Source organism: Pan paniscus, chromosome X (genome assembly GCF_029289425.2).
Source record: "Pan paniscus chromosome X, NHGRI_mPanPan1-v2.0_pri, whole genome shotgun sequence".
Taxonomy (NCBI): domain Eukaryota; kingdom Metazoa; phylum Chordata; class Mammalia; order Primates; family Hominidae; genus Pan; species Pan paniscus.
This window is the reverse complement of record NC_073272.2, coordinates 94,049,726-94,061,684: the sequence shown is the minus strand read 5'-3', so window position 1 is coordinate 94,061,684 and position 11,959 is coordinate 94,049,726. Positions and strand designations below refer to the sequence as shown.

The window sequence follows — 11,959 nt, the reverse complement described above, 5'->3', positions numbered from 1 at the left end:
CATCTTTCTTCCAAGGACCCCTAGATAGACCTCAGGAAGAGACCTAGCTGCTGTTTCCCACACAATGCCTTTTTTCAGCAGGAAGTAGCCAGAAAGAGTCTTCATCCAACATTCCTTAACAGCAGTTAGGGTTACCACTCCAGAAGGGGGAATGATACCGGAGTTAACAAGAAATTACCTAGGCAAATAGTGAGAATACAGAAGTCATTAGTAAGGTTTTTCTTTTAATGAAAAGCAGCCCCAAATTATTTTTCTTTCTAACAAACAGCAGCCTGTAACATTGAGCTGCAGACATAGATGCCAGCAGTTGTGCTAATCATATTCAAGATGGCGGCTCCATCTTCCCTTCTCTTTGTCAGCCATGTGTAGAGTAAGGAGCAGACAAGCTGGTGCCAGACAAATCATTAAAAAGTCAAGAAACAACAGGTGCTGGAGAGGATGTGGAGAAATAGGAACACTTTTACACTGTTGGTGGGACTGTAAACTAGTTCGACCATTGTGGAAGTCAGTGTGGCGATTCCTCAGGGATCTAGAACTGGAAATACCATTTGACCCAGCCATCCCATTACTGGGTATATACCCAAAGGACTATAAATCATGCTGCTATAAAGACACATGCACACGTATGTTTATTGTGGCATTATTCACAATAGCAAAGACTTGGAACCAACCCAAATGTCCAACAATGATAGACTGGATTAAGAAAATGTGGCACATATACACCATGGAATACTATGCAGCCATAAAAAATGATGAGTTCATGTCCTTTGTAGGGACATGGATGAAATTGGAAATCCTCATTCTCAGTAAACTATCGCAAGAACAAAAAACCAAACACCACATATTCTCACTCATAGGTGGGAATTGAACAATGAGAACACATGGACACAGGAAGGGGAACATCACACTCTGGGGACTGTTGTGGGGTGGGGGGAGGGGGGAGGGATAGCATTGGGAGATATACCTAATGCTAGATGACAGGTTAGTGGGTGCAGTGCACCAGCATGTCACATGTATACATATGTAACTAACCTGCACATTGTGCACATGTACCCTTAAACTTAAAGTATATAAAAAAAAAAAAAGATGGTGCCAGACAGGGGGAAAATTTATTTGCATAATAAGATTAGCCTTTTCCATGCGCTATGTAAATGTCATACCTGATCGAATCATCCTATAAGCCCTATGTAAATGAGACACCACTTCCGCAAGCCTGACTATTAAATCTGGCGCGTCCACTGCCAGCCAGTCTTTCCTCTCAGAAGTCCCCTCTCTCTCACTAGAGAGAGAGCTATTTTCCTTTCTCTTTCTTTTGCCTATTAAACCTCCAGTCCTCAACTCCTCGTGTGTGTTGGTGTTCTGAATTTTCCTAGCATGAGACTGACAAACCCTGGGTATTTACCTCCAAAAATGTATCTGCTTCACCATTAGCAGTTGCAATCCACTCAGTCCTCTTCCAGCCTGATGAAACATTACTCTACATCCTGTCTTGATAAATTTTTCCATTCTGGACTTTTCATATAAAAGTAACCATATAATATGCTATTTTTTGTGACTGGCTTCGTTCACTTAGCATAATGTTTTCAAGGTTTATCCACATTGTTACTCGAATGACTATTTCTTTTTTTTCTTTTCTTTTCTTTTTTTTTTTTTTTTGAGCGAAGTCTCGCTCTCTCCCCTAGGCTGGAGTGCAGTGGCGCGGTCTAGTCTCACTGCAAGCTCCACCACCCGGGTTCACACCATTCTCCTGCCTCAGCCTCCCCAGTAGCTGGGACTACAGGCGCCTGCCACCACACCCGGCTAATTTTTTTTTTTTTTTTTTGTATTTTTAGTAGAGACGGGGTTTCACGGTGTTAGCCAGGATGGTCTCCATCTCCTGACCTTGTGATCCGCCGGCCTCAGCCTCCCAAAGTGCTGGGATTACAGGCCTGAGCCACTGCACCCAGCCTCGAATGACTGTTTCATTGCTTCTAATGGTGGAATACTATTTCATTATATGAATATACTACGACTTGTTCATTCATTTATCAGTTGATAGATATTTGAATTGTTCTGACTTCCTGGATATTATAATACTGCTATGAATATTTGTATAAAAGTTTTGGTGTAGATGCATGTTTTAATTTTTCTTGGGAATATACAAGTTCATTTTAATATTATTTAAATTGTTAAATAAAATATCAAACTGAAATGAAATACTTATTTCTGAAATTACACTTGCTCCCATGCACATTCCAAGTATTCTTATGTGTCTTCTTGAATGATGGTATGTTCTTCCTGGTTTTAAAGTAACTCTTCTAGAATCTCAAGTCAATCACTGCAATCACTACATTAAGCAAAAAGAAGTCAAGAAGTTAGTCAAGAAAATGCTTTGTCTGATACATCTTTTATCTATTCATTTCCTTATACGTGTAACCATTCTTTCAACATATATTTATTGAGTGTCATGTGCCTGACACTTCTTCTGCATTCACAGGTACATGGTGATCTCAACCATTAATTATGCACTGAACAATTATAATAGGACATTAATAATAAAGAATGATATTTTCATCTCAATATATTAGGTTGATTCTATGATACAATTTAACGCAAGGGAAAGATGGCAATACATTTCTATTAAAAATATAAAAGACTACACTTTTAGTAACTTTTAATCTACTATCATGATTTAGTATTCACTTACTCAAAATACAAAAAAGGAAGTACTTAAGACATTTAGCAAAATGACAATAAAGAGGTGAGGCTTTCCATTTTAACCTATAGATTTGTATGATGTAATGTGACATTTTTATTGGAGTAGGACATTTTAGCTACTTAAAAATGATAACATGCCATATTGAATCCAATGAGGCAGTAAATCTATTTATATACAAAACATTTTGTATATAATGTTTTGTAAAGGCATGAAAGGTTTTATTCTAGTCAAACGAGCCCTCTCCTTTAGGAAAGGAGAGGGAGAGTGTAATGGTCCATACTGGCTCCTTTTTATTTGTTTGGTTCACTTTTCTTTCCAAGAATAATTTTGAAACGTTTGACTTTTTTGTTTTTGAGACAGTGTCCTACTCTGTTGTCCTGGCTAGAGTACAGTGGCATGATCATATCTCACTGCAGCCCTGACTTCCCACCTCAAGTGATCCTCCTGCCTCAATCTTTGTCGTAGATGAGACCACAGGTATGCACCACCATGCCCCGCTATTTTTTTACTTTTGTAGAGACATGGTCTCTCTATGTTGCCTAGCTGGTCTCAAACTCTAGGACCTAAATGATTCTCCCACTTCAGCCTCCCAAAGTACTGGGATTACAGGTGTGAAATACGGTACCAGCCACATTTGATTATTTATTTGCTCATTTAACTAGAATAAAACCTTTCATGCCAGTTCAAATTGAGTAATTGTAAAAGGAATCAGAAAGAAGATTAACTTGAAAGAGTCTTTTTATAAATTACAAAAACATGAGTGCAGTACTCATGTAATATATGGCCCCAAATGGACCTTAATTGCCAGTACTTTACTTTTTATTTTTGTATCTCAGGCCAAGCCAAGTTGAATGTGTAGAAACATTTGCACAGAAAGAGAGACCCAAACAGAAACCAAAATTAAACTGTAACACTTTTGACCCTATTAATGGCATAACAGTAAGGAAATCTAGCTCCTCGAACCAATATACGGGGTCGGCAATCATTGTGCCACAAAGTTTAACAATACTTGTAGAGACTATGAAGCCATTTGTTTCATGTCCTCTACTGAAATCGAGATTTATTGACTTTTTTGTAGTGAGTAATGCAGAGTATTAAAAATGTTTTATTTTAGTTATTTTAAATGTTAAGAAAATTTTTACCTCCAGATAGAAGTGAGAGCCAACAAAGCATGTACATTTTTCTTACACTTTTGACAACTAAAAAGTATAGGTTACTTTTATCTGTATGTATAATGCCATTTGTTTTAGCTTTATGTAACTTTAGGAGTAACTACAAAGAAGTTGAACATAAGAGAGGAGCCAAACCAACTTCCTACATACTCAGAAACAAATGTTTCAAAAAAAAAATTAGATAATCAGAATGACATAACAATTTTGGTATAAGCTTTTTCTAGTCATAGCATACATTCCATTAATTTATTTACTTAGGAAATATTGAACATCTCTATACTGGGCAAGATGCTAGGGCCAGGGGATGGTAAAGCATGACAAACAAGCTCTGCTACTATGGAGTTTACAATCTACAGGAAAAGAGAATGGCTATACGAAATTCAGGTGATTATTATGAAGGAGAAATGTAAGATGCATTGGGAATATACAATATTAGCTTAGTCTGTGGAAATAACTTACATAGGCATATGAAAAACAAGATACACTGGACAATTGATAGGATGCTTTCATTCAGCCTTGCAATGTGGGGAACATTAATAAGGAACATCTCAGAGAAAACCAAGGGAGGGGGGTTGAGGATTTTACAGGCAACTAAACTAAGGAGTTATCAAGGAGGGATAGAGATGGGTCTTTATCAGAATATGAGTGCAGAGTGATCCTTTCCACTAGTCTTTTTATTTATTAATTTTTTTGAGATGGAGTCTCACTCTGTTGTGCAGGCTTGAGTGCAGTGGTTGGAGGAGCTCACTGCAACCTCCGCCTCCCAGGTTCAAGCAATTCTCCTGCCTCAGCCTCCCAAGTAGCTGGAATTACAGGTGCCCACCACTGCACCCAGCTAAATTTTGTATTTTTAGTAGTGATGGAGTTTCACCATGTTGGTCAGACTGGTCTTGAACTCCTGACCTTAGGCAATCCGTCTGCCACAGCCTCCCAAAGTGTTGGGATTACAGGCATGAGCCACCGCGTCTGGCCCCATTAGTCATTTTTCAAAACACAGAATGGTGGGAGAATTTCTCAAACATCGAAGGTTTATGTGAACACAGAGCAAAGACAAAAGGTAACATTGTCAGTTTCTCCTCTTGTTCAAAACAAATGGATACCATTGCTAACTGAAACCTCAGAAATAAGCATAAACCTCTTCAGTGGGTGAAAGCAGGCTCTAGGAAATTTTCTCAAGGACTTTTTTGGCATTATTTCTGCAAGATTTGCTGAGCCATTTGTTGAAAAGTAGTGACAAACTTCAATTGTCTTTTTTTTTTCTTTTTTTTTTTTTTTAATATGGAATGCTTCACGAATTTGCACGTCATCCTTGCAGGGGCCGTGCTAATCATCTCTGTATTGTTACAATTTTAGTGTACGTGCTGCCGAAGTGAGCACTCAATTGTCTTATGTTTCCAGAGATAAGACATCTTAAAACAGGAATGCCTAAAAATTTTAAAAGAGACATATTAGTATAACAGTTTGTATTAAATGAAGCCAGGAATAAACTCTGAGGTTCCTAGTCCAGTGGATTCCAAGAGCTTGGTGGGAGAAAATATTTCAGTTATGCCTCATTGCTCATTGAGCTTATTGAAGTTCTCCAGTTAGGATATTGATATTCTTGATGATGTTGTTCATAGTCTTGGTTACCTGTACTATGAGGGCATACATAACCTGAGCATTTCACCAATCTTCCACAGTGGAAGTGGTCCACATAACGTCTTCTCCAGGGAGAATTCTGGCACATGCATATTCTTCTTGCATGGTGATTCCCTAGAAGCATACAAGTCTTGGACTTAAGCTTGAAGAGCTTCTTTAGATCCTGAAGTGGGGGTAGAGGATAAAGCCAGCAAGGCAGAAGCAAAGCAACCTAAATTTGGTTGGGATTTTAATGGTCATATTTTAGTTTTTGGTGACCCTGAATAGGGCAGAAGAGAGAATTTAAAAATTTGTATTAGGAGGATTGTAACCAGATATTGAAGAAATTGGAAAAATAGAAAATTTGGGAAGAATTGACAATTTGGGCAAGTTAACATCATCCTGTCCAATTTTCACATAAGTAATATTAAGATTGGCTTATTCTCAGGTGGGGGTGTGGATAGGGAGGAGGTAAATTAAATCTCCACCACCAAAGGCAGATGTTGCATATTCATCAGTTACTCTTAATTTACAAAATGTTGCAAAATAGCTCAAAGACAATTAACAAGGCTAGAATCTGAAATGAGTGTTTGCTATAGTTAATGCATAGTTGTTTATCAAAACAAAAAACTAGAGTAGTCCACCATTATCTAGGAGGGATAAATTCCAAGATCTTCAGTGGATGTCTGAAACTGCAGATAGTACAAAAGCCTGTAATATACTGCTTTTTCCTTTACATATATACCTATCATAAAATTTAATTTATAAATTAGCCACAGTAAGAGACTAACAGAAATAACTAATAATAAAATGGAACAATTAAAACAATATACTTTAATAAAAGTTATATTAATGTGGTCTCTCTATCCCAAAATATCTAATCCTACTGCACTCATCCTTCTTCTTCTGATGATGTGAGATGATAAAATGCCTATGAGATAAAGTGAGGTTAATGATATGGGCATTGTGATGTCACATTAGGCCACTATGTATCATCAGAAGGGGGATCATCTGCTTCGGTTGATCCTGGATCATTGAGCTGCTACAACGTTGTTGGTTGGATATCAGCAGGAGGTAATTTTGATGGGAGTTCTTGAAAGTTGCAGTTATCTTGCCAAAATCTTTTGGAAGAACATTGTAATCACAAGTTGTCCTTTTTTTTTTTTTTAACTCATCATAATATTGCTACCGAGGTTGTAATCTTTTGGTGATCATACGGGTGACTTCAATGTTGCATTCCATCTGATGATTGAATTTCACAATTTTGTCTTTTAATGTTAGTGCAATTTGAAACACTTTGGCAAAATTTGGTAATGCCTACACTGTGGGTTCTACTTCAGTTTCTTTTTCAGCTTCTTCTTTCTCTTTAGATGACTCGACAAGTTCTTTCAATTTTTCATTTAACACATTGTGATGGCCTTAAATATGTTCTTCCACTTCTTCATCAAGAGTGTCAGCAAATCCTGCTCCACCAACTTTCCTTGCTGCATGAATGATTTTTCTGACTTCTCCATTGATCCTCATAAAACCTTTAAAATAAAGTATGACTTAATCCCATAAATTCTTCGGCAGGCATTTACAGTTTCTGGGTATATTTATGTATTTTTATATTTTTAAAAATATGTATTCATTTCAATAATTTTTGGTGTACAAGTGGTTTTTGGTTACATGGATGAATTGTATAGTGCTGAAGTTTGAAATTTTAGTGCACTGGTCACCCAAGTAGTGTACATTGTACCCAATATGTAGTTTTTATCCCTCACCTCCCTCCAAACCTGCTTGTATCAGTCTTTGAAGTCCATTATACAGCTCTGTCCGCCTTTGTGTATCCATAGCTTAACTCCCACTTATAAGTGAGAACATACAGTATTTGGTTTCCCATTCCTTGGTTACTTCACTTAAAATAATGGCCTCAAGCTTCATTCAAGTTGCTGAAAATGGCATTATTTCATTCTTTCTTTATGGCTGAGTAGTATTCCGTGGTATATATACACCACATTTTCTTTATCCACTCATTGGTTGATGGACACTTAGGTTGGTTCCATATCTTTGCAATTGTAAAATGTGCTGTGATAAACATACAAGTGCAGGTATCTTTTTGATATAATAATTTATTTTCATTTGGGTAGACACCCAGTAATGGGATTGCTGGATAGAATAGTAGATCTACATTTAGTTCTTTAAGAAATCTCCATACTGTTTTCTATAGAGGTTATACTAATTTACATTACCACCAGCAGTGTGTGTATGTGGTGTATTTTCACCAGCGTATGATGAAAAAGCATTGCCTTTTCACCACATTTATTGATTTTTTGACATTTTAATAATGGCCATTTTGCCTGGGATAAGGTGGTATATCATTGTGCCTTTAATTTGGATTTTCTGACAATTAGTGATGTTGAGCATTTTTTCATATGTTTGCTGGCCATTTGTATATCTTTTTTTGAGAAATGTCTATTCATTTGACTACTTTTTGATGATATTGCTTTGTCTTGCTCATTTGTTTGAGTTCTTAGTAGATTCTGGATATTAGTCCCTTGTAGGATGCGTAGTTTGCAAATATTTTTCGCATTCTGTGGAAAGTCTGTTTACTCTAATAAATAAAAACATATATATATGAAATATAAACATACCATGAATAGTGACAACACTAACAAATCTTTATGGGCTTCCCATACACAGTGCATTTTTTGGAATAGTTTTATTTATACTATTTTATCCATACCAAGTTAACTTAGCAAAGTCTAAGCATTTCTTCTGTACGACAACCCTTGCCATGCAGCTCATTAACAGTGACATAAAATACACCTAATTATTGTTAGCTACTCTCTTTTTATAATATGAAAGAATAAAACCTTTGTGATTTTCCAGGGATCCTGGGGGAACTCTCAAAAGCACTTTAAGGTGCAAAAGATATTTAAGATTCAATTTCAAAAAGTTGAAATGTCAAAAGTTATCAGTACATATGAACACTTTATTAAGATAAAATCATGGGTTACTGAGAAACAATACTTGGCTCCCTATTTAACCAAAGTGATAATAATCATTCTTTAAAGTAAACATAGCATATGATATCAATTTAAATAGTAGTTAGAAATTCCAATATTTCACCCTCACCATAAATGCAATTAAAAAAAGTAGCAAAATCTGTTAGAATAAACTAATGTGGAACTCTGTAAATTAAGCAGAGGAATGCAGCAACTGGAAGACTTACTCAAGAAAAATGGCTGAGTCTAGGTACTAACTGAGCTTTGTGACATTTTAACATACCCTAAGTCTATCCCCTGCTCCCTAGCTCAGTTATAGTCTTGAAAATAATAGCTAATGTAAACATTAACTGAGAAACCAGAAAGAACTTTAGTCACAAAGAATTGTGTTATTTGTTTTGACCTGTCTGGTCTCAGAAGAAGAGAAAAAAGAGAAAGTAGCACAAAGAATATTTGAAAAAAAAAATAATGATATAAAAAGCCCCAAAGTTGGGGAAACTATTAATCCACAAATCCAAGAAACTCAATGAACTTCAAATACAATAAAAGAAATCTTTGGTAGACACTTCATATAACACTGTTGAAAGAAAAAGACAAAAAGATAATCTTGAAAATAACAAGAGAAAGGCAACCTACCACAGACAAGGAATCCTTAGATTATTTTTCATCAGAAACCATGGAGGCCAGAAGGCAATAGGATACAATTTGCAAGGTGCTGAAAGACAAAAACTGCCAAACAAGAATTGTACATCAGCAAAATTTTCTTTCAAATATATAGGAGAAAAGTAGATTATTTTCACCAATAGATTTGCATTATAAGAAATGCTAATGCAAGTCTATCAGAATAAAATTAAAGGACAATAGAAAGTAGTTTAAGCAAACATGAAAAAATAAAGAACACCCATAATAGTTACCACATAGCTAAATTTAAAAGGCAGTATTTTAAAAATGACACAATTATATGCTGACTGTAAGGGACTCACTGTAGAGTCAAAGAAACGAATGCATGAAAAGAAAATGGATAGAAAAAGATATAGAATAAAAGTCATAATAAGGGAGCTAGAGAGGTTATATTAATGCGAGACAAAATAGACTTTAAAAGTTCTCACCAGAGACAAAGGTGGGCATTATATGATGATAAAAGGGTCAATCCATTATCAGGAGATCAGCTGAGCTAGGAGACAAAGAGAGAGCAAAGTTGCCAGTTGTCAGCATAGTTAATTAAAATAACATAAAGTCAAAATAAAAGTAATCATCTTAGTAGTTTCTAGGTCTTCAGAAACTTAATCATATTTTCTACCTTGTGCAATTTTTTGGCATATAATTTTTCATAGTAGTCTGGAATGATCCTTTGCATTTCTGTTGTATCAGTTGTATCATGTCCTCCCTGATTTATAATTTTATTTGAGTCTTCTTAGTTTAGCAAGATGTTTGTCAATTTTCTTTTTTTCTTAAAAAACCTGTTTAGTTGATCTTTTCTATTTTTTAAGTCTATTTCACTTATTTCTGCTATGATCTTTATTTTCTTTCTTCTGCTGAATTTGAGCTTACCTTGTGCTTCTTTTTCTTAGTTCCTTTACACGTAATGTTAGGCTGTTTATTTAAAATCTTATCTTCTTTCTTAAAGTAGTCATCTACCAATATAAACTTCCCTCTTAGAACTGCTCTTGCTGTCTCCTATATGTTTCTATATGTTATATTTTCATTTTCATTTATCTCGAGACATTTTTATTTAACTTTTGATTTATTCATTGACCCATTGCTTTTTCAGATCTGTGCTGTTTAATTTTCACATATTTGTACATTTTACAATTTTTCTCCTGTTATTGATTTCTAGTTTCAAACCATTGTACTTACAGAAAAACCTTGATATAATTTCAAACTTTTTAAGGTTTTTAAAGATTTGTTTTGTGGCCTAAAATGTGATCTATCCTGAAGAATATTCTATGTGTGCTTGAAGAAATGCATATTCTGCTGCTGTTAAATGGATTGTATTATATATGTCTGTTAGGTGCATTTGGCCAAAATGTTATACAAGCCTGCTGCTTCCTTAATAATTTTCTATCTGGATGATCTATTCATTGTTGAAAGAGGGATATTGAAGTCCCTGCTATTATTAAATGGCTGTCTATTTATACATCCAGTTTTGTTAATATTTCCTTTATATATTTAGTTGCTATGATATTGGGTGCATATATATTTAATAACTGGTATATTCTGATTATGAATTGACCCTTTTATCAATATTTAGTGACCTACTTTGTTTTTTGTAACTTTTTTTTACTTAAAGTCTAACTTCTCTGATATAAATATAGCCACTCCTGATATCTTTTGATTACTATTTGCATGGAATACCCTTCATAAAGAAATAGAAAATATGAACAGACCAATAATAAGTAAGATTGGGTCAGTAATTCAAAAAACTCAACATTAGAGGATGCAAAGTAACAGATAACTAGATAAACAATGCTAGAGATCTAATGTACACCATGAAAACACAGATAATAAATTGTACTGTATATGGGATTAATGCTAAATGAGTAGATTTTAAATTTTCTTGCCACACACAAAAATATGGGTAATCATGTGAGATGGTGGATATGTGAATTTAATTAATGACAGTTACCTTTTTACTGTCTATACATATCTTGTGACATCATGTTTTATGCCTTAAGCACATACAATTTATTTTTTCAAAGCTTTCAACAAAGAAAAGGTCAGCACTTGATGACTTTACTGAATAATTTTACCAAGCTTTTTAAAAACAGTTAATGAAAATCTTTCTCACCTGCTTCAAAAAATTGAAGAGGAGAGAATACTGCCAAATTCATTTTACAAGCCTAGCATTACCCTGATTCCAAAGCCAAAAAGGACATTACAAGAAAAGAAAATTATAGGCCAATATGTCAATATCTCTGATGAACATAGAAGTAAAAATCCTCAAACAAAATACTAGCTAACATAATTCAACAGCAAATTAAAAAGATCATACACCATAGTCAAGTGAAATTTATTCCTTGGGTGCAAAGATGGTCTAAATATGCAAGTCAGTTAATGTGATACACACAATAAAGGAAAGCAGGAGAAAAATTATAAAATCATCTCTATAGATGCAGAAAAAGCATTTGACAAAATTCAACATCATAAAAACTTAATAAATTAGGTGTAAAAGAAGTGTGCCTCAACACAATAAAGTCATATGTGGCAAACCCACAGATAAGATCATAATCAATGGGGAGAAATTTAAAGCATTTCCTCTAAAATCTGAAAGCAAATAAAGATGCTCACTCTCACCACTTTTATTCAACATAGTATTGGAATTCCTAGCCAGAACAATTAGGCAAGATAAATAAATAAAAGGTATCTAATTTGGAAAGGAGGAAATCAAATAGTCCTTGTTTACAGATGATATGATTTTATCAAAAAACAAAAACAACAACAAAAAACAAACCCCAAAGTCTTCATTAAAAAAAAAAAAACTGTTA

General features: G+C 34.7%; 1 non-coding gene across 1 annotated transcript; it reads right to left on the bottom strand.

Annotated features, from left to right (window-relative positions):
* Nucleotides 1–5,142: 5,142 nt before the first annotated feature.
* On the bottom strand, nucleotides 5,143–5,247 carry LOC112438521 (U6 spliceosomal RNA). Its single transcript, XR_003026936.1, has one exon. It is a non-coding gene; the product is annotated as a U6 spliceosomal RNA (small nuclear RNA).
* Nucleotides 5,248–11,959: the final 6,712 nt, after the last annotated feature.